At 37.2% G+C, this 12,749-nt stretch overlaps 1 protein-coding gene across 4 annotated transcripts in view; it reads right to left on the bottom strand.

The window, feature by feature from the left end:
* Positions 1–12,749, bottom strand: part of CNTN4 (contactin 4) — a 957,860-nt gene that overhangs the window by 780,574 nt on the left and 164,537 nt on the right. The window contains exon 3 of one of the 4 annotated variants that reach the window (XM_059937717.1): positions 9,204–9,275. The exons of the other annotated variants lie outside the window; for them this stretch is intronic. The gene's annotated coding sequence lies outside the window, so the exon portion shown is untranslated. The remainder of the gene's footprint in view (positions 1–9,203; positions 9,276–12,749) is intronic. 4 annotated transcript variants of the gene reach the window in all.

Below are 12,749 nucleotides of genomic sequence, written 5' to 3'. Positions count from 1 at the left end.
AAACAAAACAAAGAAGTATGGTAAAAAGGGAACTACCTGCAGGTGCCACAGTGCAACAGAGGGGAATGAAAACAAAATACCTAGATCTGCGTCCCAGGCCTGCCACTCACCCATCAGATGCAGACTTAACATTTTCAACTCCGAGCCTAGTGCCCAACTTGTAATATGATGACTACTCAATAAGAATACATATGCAAAGCTCTTTATAAAACATAACGTGCTGCCCAAGTGTTACTTATTATCATCAACATTAGAGACAAATTTCACTGTTCTCTCCTTGCTCCCTTATCATCTGGTTAGTGAAGTCCTGATTTGTGTTCATATACTGACTTAAAAAACTAAGCTTAGGTCCAAAAGCAAACACATGTCCAGATCCCATAAAGATATGGGGGGGTGGGGCGGGGAAGGGGATGCATGCAGAAGAGAAGTTAAAAGAAAGGGGTCTGAAGTCAAAAAGTCTTAAATTCAGAGAGACTAAACAATCGCTAAATAATCAGCTGACTATTGCAATATAGCTTTGGGTGAATTATTTAACCTAAGTCTCCATTTCATCTGGATAATAGTATTTGTGCCTCATAAGGTTATAAGAACTTAATGAAATACAAGAAAAAGAACTGTGTCAGAGTATACAATGATTTGGATAATACTGGATATTCGTACTTGTGCCTCATTTGGATAATAGTACTTGTACCTCATAAGGTTATAAGAACTAAATGAAATACAAGAAAAAGAACTGTGTCAGAGTATACAATACCTGCTGTGATATTAACAACCATAGGGCATGACAGATATTAATAACAACCATCATGTGATATATCTGTATGTTTTTTGAGAATCTCTCTTAGGCCCAGCAACACCCTGAGGATCTGCGAAGTAATGGTGGATGAAATGGACAAGGTCTCTGTCCTCATAAGCCCCACATTTCTTTTGTTTGTTTGTTTGTTTGTTTGTTTTTAAACATAAGGTACTTGATCTTATACTGCTCTCTCATTAAAGGCATACTTTTTTTTTTTAATTTTATTTTATTTTTGGCTGTGTTGGGTCTTCGTTTCTGTGTGAGGGCTTTCTCTAGTTGCGGCAAGCGGGGGCCACTCTTCATCGAAGCCCCACATTTCAATGGGGGACATGAGCAAATCAATATATAATAAAAATAATCAAAAATAAAAAATTTTAAAGGTCAGGAAATAAGGTTAAGACATGAGATGCTAATTCAAAATATCTGTTAAGCCAAAGATAAGAGTTTCCAGAAATGATGTGAGAAACAGACTGTGTGAATAGAATTATTAAATATAGGATTTGTGATCCAGGATGTGCAAAGCCAATTATAGTATGGGTTGTGAGTTCACAAACGTGAGCAAATAAAGTGCATCTAGCAGGAGGATATGATTAAAAAGGTAGGAAAACTCTCCCATTGTTTTCTTAAGCAGTATTTCATCCTAAAATAAAATATTTCATCTAACAACTATCTAGGCCTACTTTTTACTTATCAGGAAGTATCTATCTAAATGCTTAATAAGACAAAAAAATTAAACAATATTTTTGCAATACTCAATGAAACCTCTTGAATCAGAATATCAGAAAGTAACAAGACATCTATCAGCTATGCAGATATAACTGAAAATGTTAAATTAATAAGAAATCTTGTCACATTATGGTCATACTGATTCCACTGAAGAGGAGATTAATAGTAGAAAGCTGTATTCTGCTTCAAGGAAATAATTCAATTAAATAAAAATTCGTGAGCAAAGCTTTTAGCAGTGAATTTATCAAAGGCTAGATAAAAGAAATTCTAGAATTAGGGCATAAATCATATGGCAGAATATTGGTTGTTTTGCTTTGTTACTAAAATGTAGTATCACTTTTGAATTTCTGATCTCATTTCTCATAGACACCATAACATCAACCCCTATCAAAAACAAAAAATTTTTAAAGGAAATAAGGCTACTTCTTTCGGAAATAAAGTTACTGTTCATTCTAACGGGCGGAAAAATAAGGCAGCAGAAATGGAAGTAGTTTAAACACGTTTAAAAACACTGACAAATTCTTCAATATGTTTAGAATAATTACATAGCACAAAGTACACGGGAGATTTAGAATCTAGTCACCTTGATCAACTTCAATTAAAAGAAAACCAAGCTAATAATTCTAGACTCTAGGAATGCTCTTTGGATCTTAAATTATTTTTAAGGGCCTTTATATACTCAAAGCAATCGTGTAACACTAAATATGGTTTTTTTTCTTTGTGCTTTGCATATATTATCTACTATGCTTTTGTGAATATAATAGTCTCTATAACAAAACAAATTAAAAATTAAATTAACTAGCTTAAAAGCGACTAAGAAAACAACACACCCTGGCAAGCAAAGAAGTAATAAATAATTTAAGGTAATCTTTTTTCTGAGGTCTTTAGATATTAACAGTATTGATGACTCTAGAAAGAACCAAAAATGTTATCTATGGAAGACCACTGAATCATCAAACACAATTATCAAGCCAATCTGTACTTAAAGGGATTCAGCATTTTTATCACCTTACTCAAGTATGTGAGTTAAGTTCCCTAGTGGATGGGCTTTTAATCATCAGCCATGTTAAATCTACAGTTTAACCCAGAAAAAGAAAACATATTTTATAAGAGCTAAAAGGTAAAATCAAAGTGATGTTCTATGATTTGATCATTATCACAAGCAATACTGTTTCACTTTCAATGAACGCCTTCCAACTTTTTTTCCTTTTTCTGGTTCATATGTATGGAACATAATCAATGGAAATGTAAGAAAGGTAAGGGAAGAGTAGAAGGTAGTTTTTATCTTTATTGATATATAAATACCGTGAAATGTATGGAAACATGTTTATGGAATACCATAATGTTATAAATTAATAAAACAAGGTCCCAAAGGTGATATACAAAAATGTAATAAATGTGACATAAACACTTAACTGTTTTGCTAAAGATTCATTTGGAAATAAGTCCATTTTATTTTCAACATGACTTACTGTATTAAGTTATAATCAAAAACCTTATCAAGAGTATTTTTACCATTCAACTACATTGGAGGGAAAAATAAATTCAATCATTTCATTAGCGACTGTTGGCTTTAATAAGTATAGTCCCTTCATTCATTAAGTCAGTATGTATCTAGTACCTATTATATGCCAAGCAATATTCCACCTCCTATAAATATGAATGTAGAGCGTGTGTAGAAATCATCACAGGTTACAATGCCATACATATTGAGATGATGTGAATTAGGTTAGGCCAATATAAAATCAAATCAGTGAAACAGTTTGATGTGCTCACTTTCCTAAGGGTTGGTTTTTATTACATAAAATATATTGGATAAAAATATATCAACTAGACAACTAGTTAAAATGGTAACACAGCCTCCTCTTTTTATTATCTATGCTCCAGGGCATTGCTTCAAAGAAACTAAACCAACTTTATTTTTCCGTGGAATCCATGGTGCATACTATACAGAAAAATATGAAACCTGCCTCCACAATATATTACAAATCAAGAAAAATTAGTAGTACTAACTCAATTTTTTTAAATCGAACAGTATCTTTTTTTTGCCAACTTGTAACCCTAAGAGAAGAGACTACATAGTATTTTATAACTAGAGCTAAATTAAATAATAATTTATTTCCTGGCTATCCAAAAATTCCCTAATACAGAAATGGCAGTGGACCTATGAGGAAGTAGACGGAAGGGCAAATTCATTCTTTCAATTTATTACGAAAGTCCCCTTAATGACTTGATTACACAAGGACATATTTCCTAAGGGACCATTAGTGATGTAGCCCTGAGAGCCCTATTTCCAAACTTGGACCTCTAAATGTAAGTGAGAGTGGTCAGCATCAAATGGGAACACAAAAATCAGAAGAATTGAGCAAAATGAATCTAAATAGATATTCCTTCATTCATCTGATACCCCTTAACTTTGCTGTTACCATTAAAAAATACTTTGGGAACAGAATGTCACCGTATTTTATTAGCATTCCTGGAGCAAATATTTAATATCCTAGATGGCTATGCTCAACTTCCCAAATGTTAATTGATGTTATTACAAATTGCTTGTGGCATATTCAAGGTGTACCAGGAAATTAACGACAGAGCTTATAGGACAGAAAATGCATTTTAATAACTGGTCAGAAGGATCATTGTTCTCATTAGCTTCTTTTCTATGGTAAACAGTAAGACATTCTTATTTGGAATTCTGAAAATATTTAGATAATGACACTCTGTAAACAGGTGACAAGGCAACGTTAGCATTGTAAGCAGAATTTCTCTTCCTCAGATTTATGTGTAATATTTACAAGTGCCATTACTAATTATTCTTTTAAAATAATTTCTTCTCTTCCTCTACTAACTAGAACAAGAACAAAATCAGTGAAAGTTTCTATTTTAAAGAATTATATTGACCACTGAGTATTATACTCTGGGTTTCCATGATCACTGTCTACTTGTGTCTTCATTTGGGACATGTTAAGAAGAACTGTAATAGTTTTGGGGGGATAACATTTAGTACGTTTTAAATATGGTTATGCAATCCAAAACCAAATGAACATGAAAAAAGAGGGATACAATGCAAATTATTTCACAAGCAAAGTTTCCAAAATAGTTTTGTTACCTTTATTTCCCACTATTATCATAGAATCACCTTTAATTACAGAGCTCTCAGACATCATAACCTCAGAAGTATATAATAATGAGAATAATTAATAAAAATTAACAATAATATTTCTCTGAAGAAGACAGAAATCTGTGACAGCCCCAAGATTCCTGCCCCTTGGTATATACCACTTTTGTAACCCTCTCCCTATTAATGATGGTATGAATATGATGAATTTCACTCCTTAGATTACACTACGTTATATGACTAAGGGGACTGGATTAAGGCTCCACATCAGTTGGCTTTGAGTTATTCCAAAGGGAGATTCTCTTGGAATCTTGACCTACAGAGGTAAGAACTTAAAAGGGACAGGCTCCCTTCTTAAAAGGAGAGACGTCAAGTAACAGAGATTGTCCTCTTGAATATGAAGAAGTAAGCTGCTGTGTTGTAGGTGCTTACAGAGAACATCACGTGGCAAGGACCAGAGGCAGCCTCTGGGCGCTGAGAACAGTCTTGACTGACAGAAAGCTACCAAGGGCAGGGGCCCAGACCTCAGTCTCACAGTTCCAACAAAATGGATGCTGCCAACAATCTTAGGAAGTTTAGAAACAGTTATTTCCCTAATTCAGCCTCCAGATGAAGACACGGCCAGCTGATACTTCCATCTCAGCATTATGAAACCTGAGCAGACAACCCAGCTAAACTAGGCTGGACTCCTGGCCCAGGGAATTTACAAGATAATTAATGTGGATTATTCTAAGCTTTTTTATCTGTGGTCATTTGTTACACAGCAATAAAAATATAATACAGATGGGCTATCATGTACTGATTATTTTCAAAGACTTTGCAGGCATTGTGCGAAATCCTACATTGGGCTGGCCAAAAAGTTCGTTTGGGTTTTTCCACACAATGTTATTAAAAAACCCAAACAAACTTTTTGGCCAATCCAATATTGATTATCCCATTCAAGCCAAATTCATAAGTTAAACATTATTATCAACCCTATGCTACAGATGAAGTAAAAGTTTACAGGGTAAATATCTTGATTAAGGTCACACAGCTAATAGAGATGACAGTTGCAATTTTAACGCTCACCAACACTCCATTCTGCTCTCCCTGTGAGAAAGAGCACCGAGGCCACAGTCCTAAAACCTGGGTTCCAATCCCATTTTGCTATGAATTAGCCATGCCATTTAAAGGAAAACACTGATTCACCCTCCTCATCCCTGGTCTACTAATTAAAGACTAGTTCATCCTCCCAAGTCCTTTTAAATCTAAGATTCTCTCATGAAATTAAAAGCTTATATTCTTAACTGGCCACACAGAAATGAGTGTAGTTTTACGTAGAAAAGTTAAATTACAAGGGCCAGTGACGAGATACCTTATTTTGTCAAGAAGCCATCTTCTCTCTATGAGACTCAAAACCCACACTGAAAACATTTTAGGGCGATGTGCAAGTCCCTGGAAAGGGATGAGGAGATACTAAGAGACGGTTTATTTTAAATTCCATTTTGGCACACATCCCAGCGAAAGTAGACATAGGAATGATTTAAAGTCCCTCTTCAGGGATCTTGAAAAGAATAAAATCTAGAAGTGAGGCCCAGTAACAACACTCATTATATAGAGGATAAGGTCAAAGTATGTTTGCAGCTTTTTCAAAAGAAAATATCTATGGGAAGGAGTACTACGGTACTGTGAGTGGAAATCTAAACCACAATTTTGTGGGACAATTTTTCTCACCCTCTGACTTTCCGGTCTAAGATTTCTGTTTTCTTGATTTCCTTCCAACTCATTGGATCTCAATGTATGTTTTTCCACAACTCCCTTCTTCCCCCTCCATTCAACTTCTTGCCCAATCTAAGCTATTTCAAATGCTCTCCACACTTGTTCTTATCAACCTCAAATGTCTGAACTTGACCCAATGAGCTAGATCCTTTGCCCCAGCCTTACCAGTTCTACCACAAAAAATAAATGAGCCTGTCTTCTTCACCCATCTATCTGCTCTCTTTCATTAGCACTAACTGATCTGGGAAACAACATTTGTATTCATGAGATGCCATACAACTGGATTATTATCTCACTGCTGAGGTCTCAGCATGATTTGGACCACTCTGCAATAGACCATTTATGTGCAGTGTTCTCTGGATGTGATACCATAAGCTTGCTTCCAGTGATTCAACTTTCCATTTTTCATAGCACTTCTTTACCTCCTGCACAAAACTGTTCATCAATCCCTCTAAATAGTGCTGGTAACAGCAGCTACCTGTATCTTGGTTATTTAAGGCCCTCTGTGATTTTTTAAGGTAGCTTATTTAAAACAGTAGATGATTCTATTTTCAGCAACTAATATTTTCAGTCCCATCAGAAAATCCCCCATGCATTAGGAGGGCTCACGGGAATACTTTCACCATCTGCATCTCCACTTGTTCCACACATATCTCATTTCCCCATTACAACAAATCCTCCTCCTGAAATTTAGCTGGATTTCACCACATCCAGCCAACACAAATATCAACAGGCTACAATATGCTATGTTATGGTGTCAGGAGAATACATGTTGTTCTGCCACTGTAACAAGCTTTTCCCTTTACATATCTACCAGGCAGCTATTCTCAGTGTTAACCTAAGAGAGTGCTCAAGCTTATCATCCAAACTTCCAGATATGATGAATGACCAAGGCAAGAAAACACATTTGTTAAGGAAGCAGCCCATATAAAGCTTGTAAAGCTTTGACTGATCATGTTTACCCAATGGATACAAATGTTATTGGCCTTTAAAGAAAACTGGGGTGGGGGGTATGTTTTGTTTTCCTGTCCTTTCTGAACATGGCTTTTTCGGACCAGCATCTGCTCAGGCTTACACAATGGAATGGTATGGAATAGTGGTTAGCAGTGATTTTGTATAAATAAAATTGATTCCTTTTTTCTAGAATGTGTGAAAGTGGTCTACCTACAAGTAAGGAAATGTTCCATTTCCTTTTCAGGGCTCTTTGTTGCCTATATTATTTGGGTATATACAAACTAAAACAATTTGTGTTAATAAACCAAAAGTCTTGAGTTTGGCTCTGGAGCCAAATATTAACTAGCTTTCTAAATCATCTTTAGCACCCTATTTAGCCCCCTCTGTTCCTACAATAAAAATTCATCCAGCTAATCATTCAACAATTATTAATTGTGTGCCTATTATGGGGCAGAAAATTTTACAGGCGCTCAGTTTACAGCACTAAACAGTGCAGTCTCTGCCCTGATGCCACTTACATCCTAGGAAAGAGACAATAAATAAATAAACACCTCAGGGGGTGAAAAGTACTATGTAGCAATGAGAACAGAGGAGGTACAGACACTCTTCTAGAGATGATGAGCCAGAAGGCCTCTCTGACGAGAAAATATTTGAGCAGAAATCCAAAGAAGTAAGGGGCCCAGCCATGCAGATAGCTGGGGGGAAGATCAATCCAAAAAGAGCGGACAAGTGTATAAGCCGTGAGGAACTTGAAGAGAACATTGAATATTAATGTGTGTCAACACTCCTGCAAGACTTTAGTAAGGCATGTTATTATCTTCAAAGTACCACACTGTCTGCCACTTCTCTGTCTAGATTTGGGTTGCTATTTGTTCCCCAAATATAACTCACAATGGAGGACACTGTAAAGCCCAGAATAACTGCTGTCACTCAACTAATATGTACAGAACGACTCATTATCATTTGCCCCATAGCTCAGTTTTAGAGCCATTTTATCATAGAGAATACAGTCCTTAGCAATTTCCCATTTAATCAAAAAGATACCTAATATGACAAGAAATCCCCAATCCGGATTACAACATCAGCCAAAGAGAAAAACAGCCATTTCCCCTGCAAAACTGATTTCAAAACTATCATCATCCATCATCATCATCATCAATCACAAGAGGCAGCTGCTTTGGCAGCATTACTTTAAGTCCGTATTTAACGAGATGACAGCTTAACCTTCTCAGGGGAGCAGAGTAATCCCTCCTTACAACCCCAACCGAGTACAGAGAAGCAGATTTGCTCCAGTATAGAAACTGGCTTTCACCTGATTTCATAAACACGGAACGGCATTTGATGATTTAATAGGTACTTAGATTTGTCTTTTGAACATTCAACATTCTATCAGGGCTCGTGAGGCCTGTGTAACTCAAGGATTACTGCAGTCACTGCATCGGCAAGAACTTATCAACAGAATCGACTGCGCACGATGGCCAGGGAGAAAGCTATCCACGCAAATGTACCTCCCAGAGCCAAGGAGAGACACTTGCCTAAATACATAGCAGAACACAATGTGCATGTGCTTCACACATGACAGACATTTCTTTCCCCATTCTATGCTTGTATTTAACTGACCTCCTCCTCTCACTGTTCACATCCCTGCCCCAAAGCTTTTCATAGCTCTGCGTATATATTTATACTACTTACTCAGCCTGCAAGGACCATCACCAACATCTCTATATGTTCACATCCCAGCCATAGTCACTGAGGAAATTTCATCACCAAGCCCTTCCATAAAACTATTCCTGGAATCCCAGAGAGAAGTAATGTTGGCCTTCTCTGAATTTCCCGTCAGGCTTCATTCCATACCTCTTTTAGGAACTCATCTTGTATTCTCCCTGATAGTAGAGTCATTTGCTTGTATCTATCATCTTGTTTTTCCTATTAATGAAAAAAATTATTTATGGGCAATTATAATAGCAGTGTATCTTTTTACTTACTAAAATAGTCTTTCCCTATTACAGTGTTACAGAGGTAGGTGGTAAATTAACAAATGCTATATATCCCAATTATGTTGCACCTTCAAACAAATATCCTCAGTTAAAAACATGCCTTCCGGGCTTCCCTGGTGGCGCAGTGGTTGAGAATCTGCCTGCCAATGCAGGGGACACGGGTTTGAGCCCTGGTCTGGGAAGATCCCACATGCCGCGGAGCAACTGGGCCCGTGAGCCACAGCTACTGAGCCTGCGCGTCTGGAGCCTGTGCTCCACAACAAGAGAGGCCGCAATAGCGAGAGGCCCGCGCACCGCGATGAAGAGTGGCCCCCGCTTGCCACAACTAGAGAAAGCCCTCGCACAGAAACGAAGACCCAACACAGCCATAAATAAATAAAATTTAAAAAAAAAAAAAAGTGCCTTCCATCATTTCCATCATAGCTAAGTGCCAGAATCAAAGTAAGTATCTATGAAAGCTACTTAAAGCAAATGTCAAAAACAGCAGTTCCATTATGCAAAAGAAATTTTTTAAATATAATGGCAAAAAAGTCTCCCTATTAAAAGTTTCCTTTCAGAATAAGAGGCATTAGGAATTTTTTTTTTCATTATGATTCCCACAACAGCTAGCACACTGCCTTGATGACAATTTGTTGAATGAATAAGTAAATGATTGCATGATTATGCGCACATTACTGTAGCTCAGACACAGAATGTCAAATTTCAGGGAGGGGAGACGGCTGAAGGAGGAGCATGCCCAAGATAAGCAGGGAGTATATGTTGAATTATAGGAAAAATGGAAAGGAAATAGATCAATACTGTTGTTAAACAGCATCTTAATAGAGAATATGAGGTTAAGAATCGTATCTATACCTGGGGAAAATAACTAGCATTACTGACAATCATTAGCATCCAGGAAGGTGTTCATCTAGGGGATGGGACAGTGTAAGAACGTGAGAGTGTGGGCGAAAGAAAGCACCCACGCACACACATGCGTGTTGCCTATGTGCCTGCCCGCTGCTGTGAAGTCAGAGGAAGGGGTGGGAGCAGGAGGCTAATTCTCAGAAGGCACCTCTACTTCCTACTGAGATGCGTGCACTGAGTCATAAAAGAATATGAAAACTTCAGCATAGCTAGACAGCTCGTGATTAATGATAGGATACCTTGTTAAAGGGAGCTGAAAGGTATATCGTTTTTCATGACATAGGACCAATGAGAGTCAATTAATAAAATGAAATATTAAGTTAAATTTAGAATTTTTCACCACACAGTCATTTCTCTGAAGAAAAAAATATGTGCACTCATTTTTATTGTTTCCGAGTACAACGGTAGGAGTTTTAAAAACATGCACAGGGTAAATTACTAAAACTCAGTGCTCATAGCGATTTTCTTTTGCCTACTTCAATGTCTGTACTTCTGACGAACAGTTACAAGAGTTTCAATGCACTATGAGCTTTTAAGAAATTAATTATAGCAGGAGAATCACGTGCAGATACAGTGTGCACACTGTCATTGCCTTTTTCTGAAAATATGAGAACTATCATGTGGGAACCTATCGATTGTGATACTTCTCAACCTGCCTATCTCATGCATCTTCACGTGCCGGAAACTACCTGGCACAAAGTGGCTACTCAAAAAGTATCTGTTAAGCTGTGTTGACTATTTCATCAATATATCTATTTTTCTCTAACAGTCAGATTCTAAAATGGCAGCTTAAAACCACAAATCAATTGGGGATTCACTCAGCCTCATTTCCTCCCTATCAAGCTATTATTAGTTTATCTTCTGTTAGATCAGCAACTCCCAAAATATGTTCTATGAAATACTGGTTATGAGTAGGGGAGTGGGTCCTATCCTCAAAATATGTGAACATATGTCTTTGAAACAGGAATATATTTTGAGCTTTAGAACTTCTTAGTTTATTTAATATACATACATACATTGTGTATATTATCGTAGATGGATTAAAATGTATATAATACACCTCAATTTGACTTGAGAATACTTTTCAATTAAAATACTGTATTGGGTTGACAAGACCTTTTCATACATTGAACATGAAATATCATGAATTATAAGGCTTTCAGCTTTGTCTCAAATATCTAGGCAACAAGCATATCTTAGTCTTTTTGATTGCATAGTCTTTTTGAACATAGATCATAAGGAACGTCTGTAACATGATTACTTTATAAAATAAGAATTTGAACAATGTACTTTCCACATGTCAATTCTAAAAGTTTGAGGAATAACACATCTACAAATTTCGGAATATTTATTTTGACCTTATTTTTTTTTAATTAATTAATTTATTTATTTATTTCTGGCTGTGTTGGGTCTTCGTTTCTGTGCGAGGGCTTTCTCTAGTTGCAGCAAGCGGGGGCCACTCTTCATCACGGTGCGCGGGACTCTCACTATCGCGGCCTCCCTTGTTGCGGAGCACAGGCTCCAGACGCGCAGGCTCAGTAGCTGTGGCTCACGGGCCCAGCCGCTCCGCGGCACGTGGGATCTTCCCAGACCAGGGCTCGAACCCGCGTCCCCTGCACTGGCAGGCGGACTCCCAACCACTGCACCACCAGGGAAGCCCTTGACCTTATTTTTGAGAAAGGCATTTCCTTTTACTTGTCCATACTGGACTACACTCTGTGTCTCATTCATTCCATTTTGTTCATTGATTCACCAAACATTAAACCCTCAATACACCCCATGCATGGGCCTGGAAATTGGTCATATAAAGATGAATATAAAAGGTTTCTGCTCTAACAGAGCCCTTGTTTCATTTGAGAGAGAAAAATAAAATAACAGTAACTCAAAGCAGAGTCTACCGACATGAGCAAGAGATGCACACACTTACAAAGTAAGGCCAACTCTGCCTTGGATCGTCAGAGAAAGCTTCCAAGAGGTAGGCCTTCAAAGAACGAGTTCACCAAGTATAAGAGGACAGCCTTTTGAGAAGTATAACACATCCAAAGAGAGAAACCCCATTTGCTGAGGCGTGGAAATAAAGAAACACAGAAACTTAGAAGAGTGAAGTGATGAGGCAAAACTAGACCATGACCTGCTTGCCAACTAGTTAATTTAGCTGAGAACTTTTGTAAGAGCAAATGTTACAGATAAGAGGGCTCAAATTTTCCATCTTTTGTCTCCAAATTACAACCATACTTGGGAATGTCTATGTGAGTAGACTTGGACTGAATTTCTGCACATGCTTAGTGTTTCCAGGAAAAGTTCATCAGTTCCTCTGAAGCTGATCTCTCGTGAAATTATGATGACCTGTACAAGGCAGTGATTCTGAGATGTACTGTATAATTAGTCTCTCACAATGCTTACTAAAGAAGAAAGGGTAACATGTCCAAATTCCTCTTTACCCATACCTAGTATCAATAATAGAGTACAAGAAGATTCAATCTACTATTCAAAGTACAAT

This window comes from Balaenoptera ricei, chromosome 11 (genome assembly GCF_028023285.1).
Source record: "Balaenoptera ricei isolate mBalRic1 chromosome 11, mBalRic1.hap2, whole genome shotgun sequence".
NCBI lineage: Eukaryota > Metazoa > Chordata > Mammalia > Artiodactyla > Balaenopteridae > Balaenoptera > Balaenoptera ricei.
The sequence above is the reverse complement of the archived record's forward strand: the minus strand, read 5'-3'. Positions and strand labels throughout refer to the sequence as shown.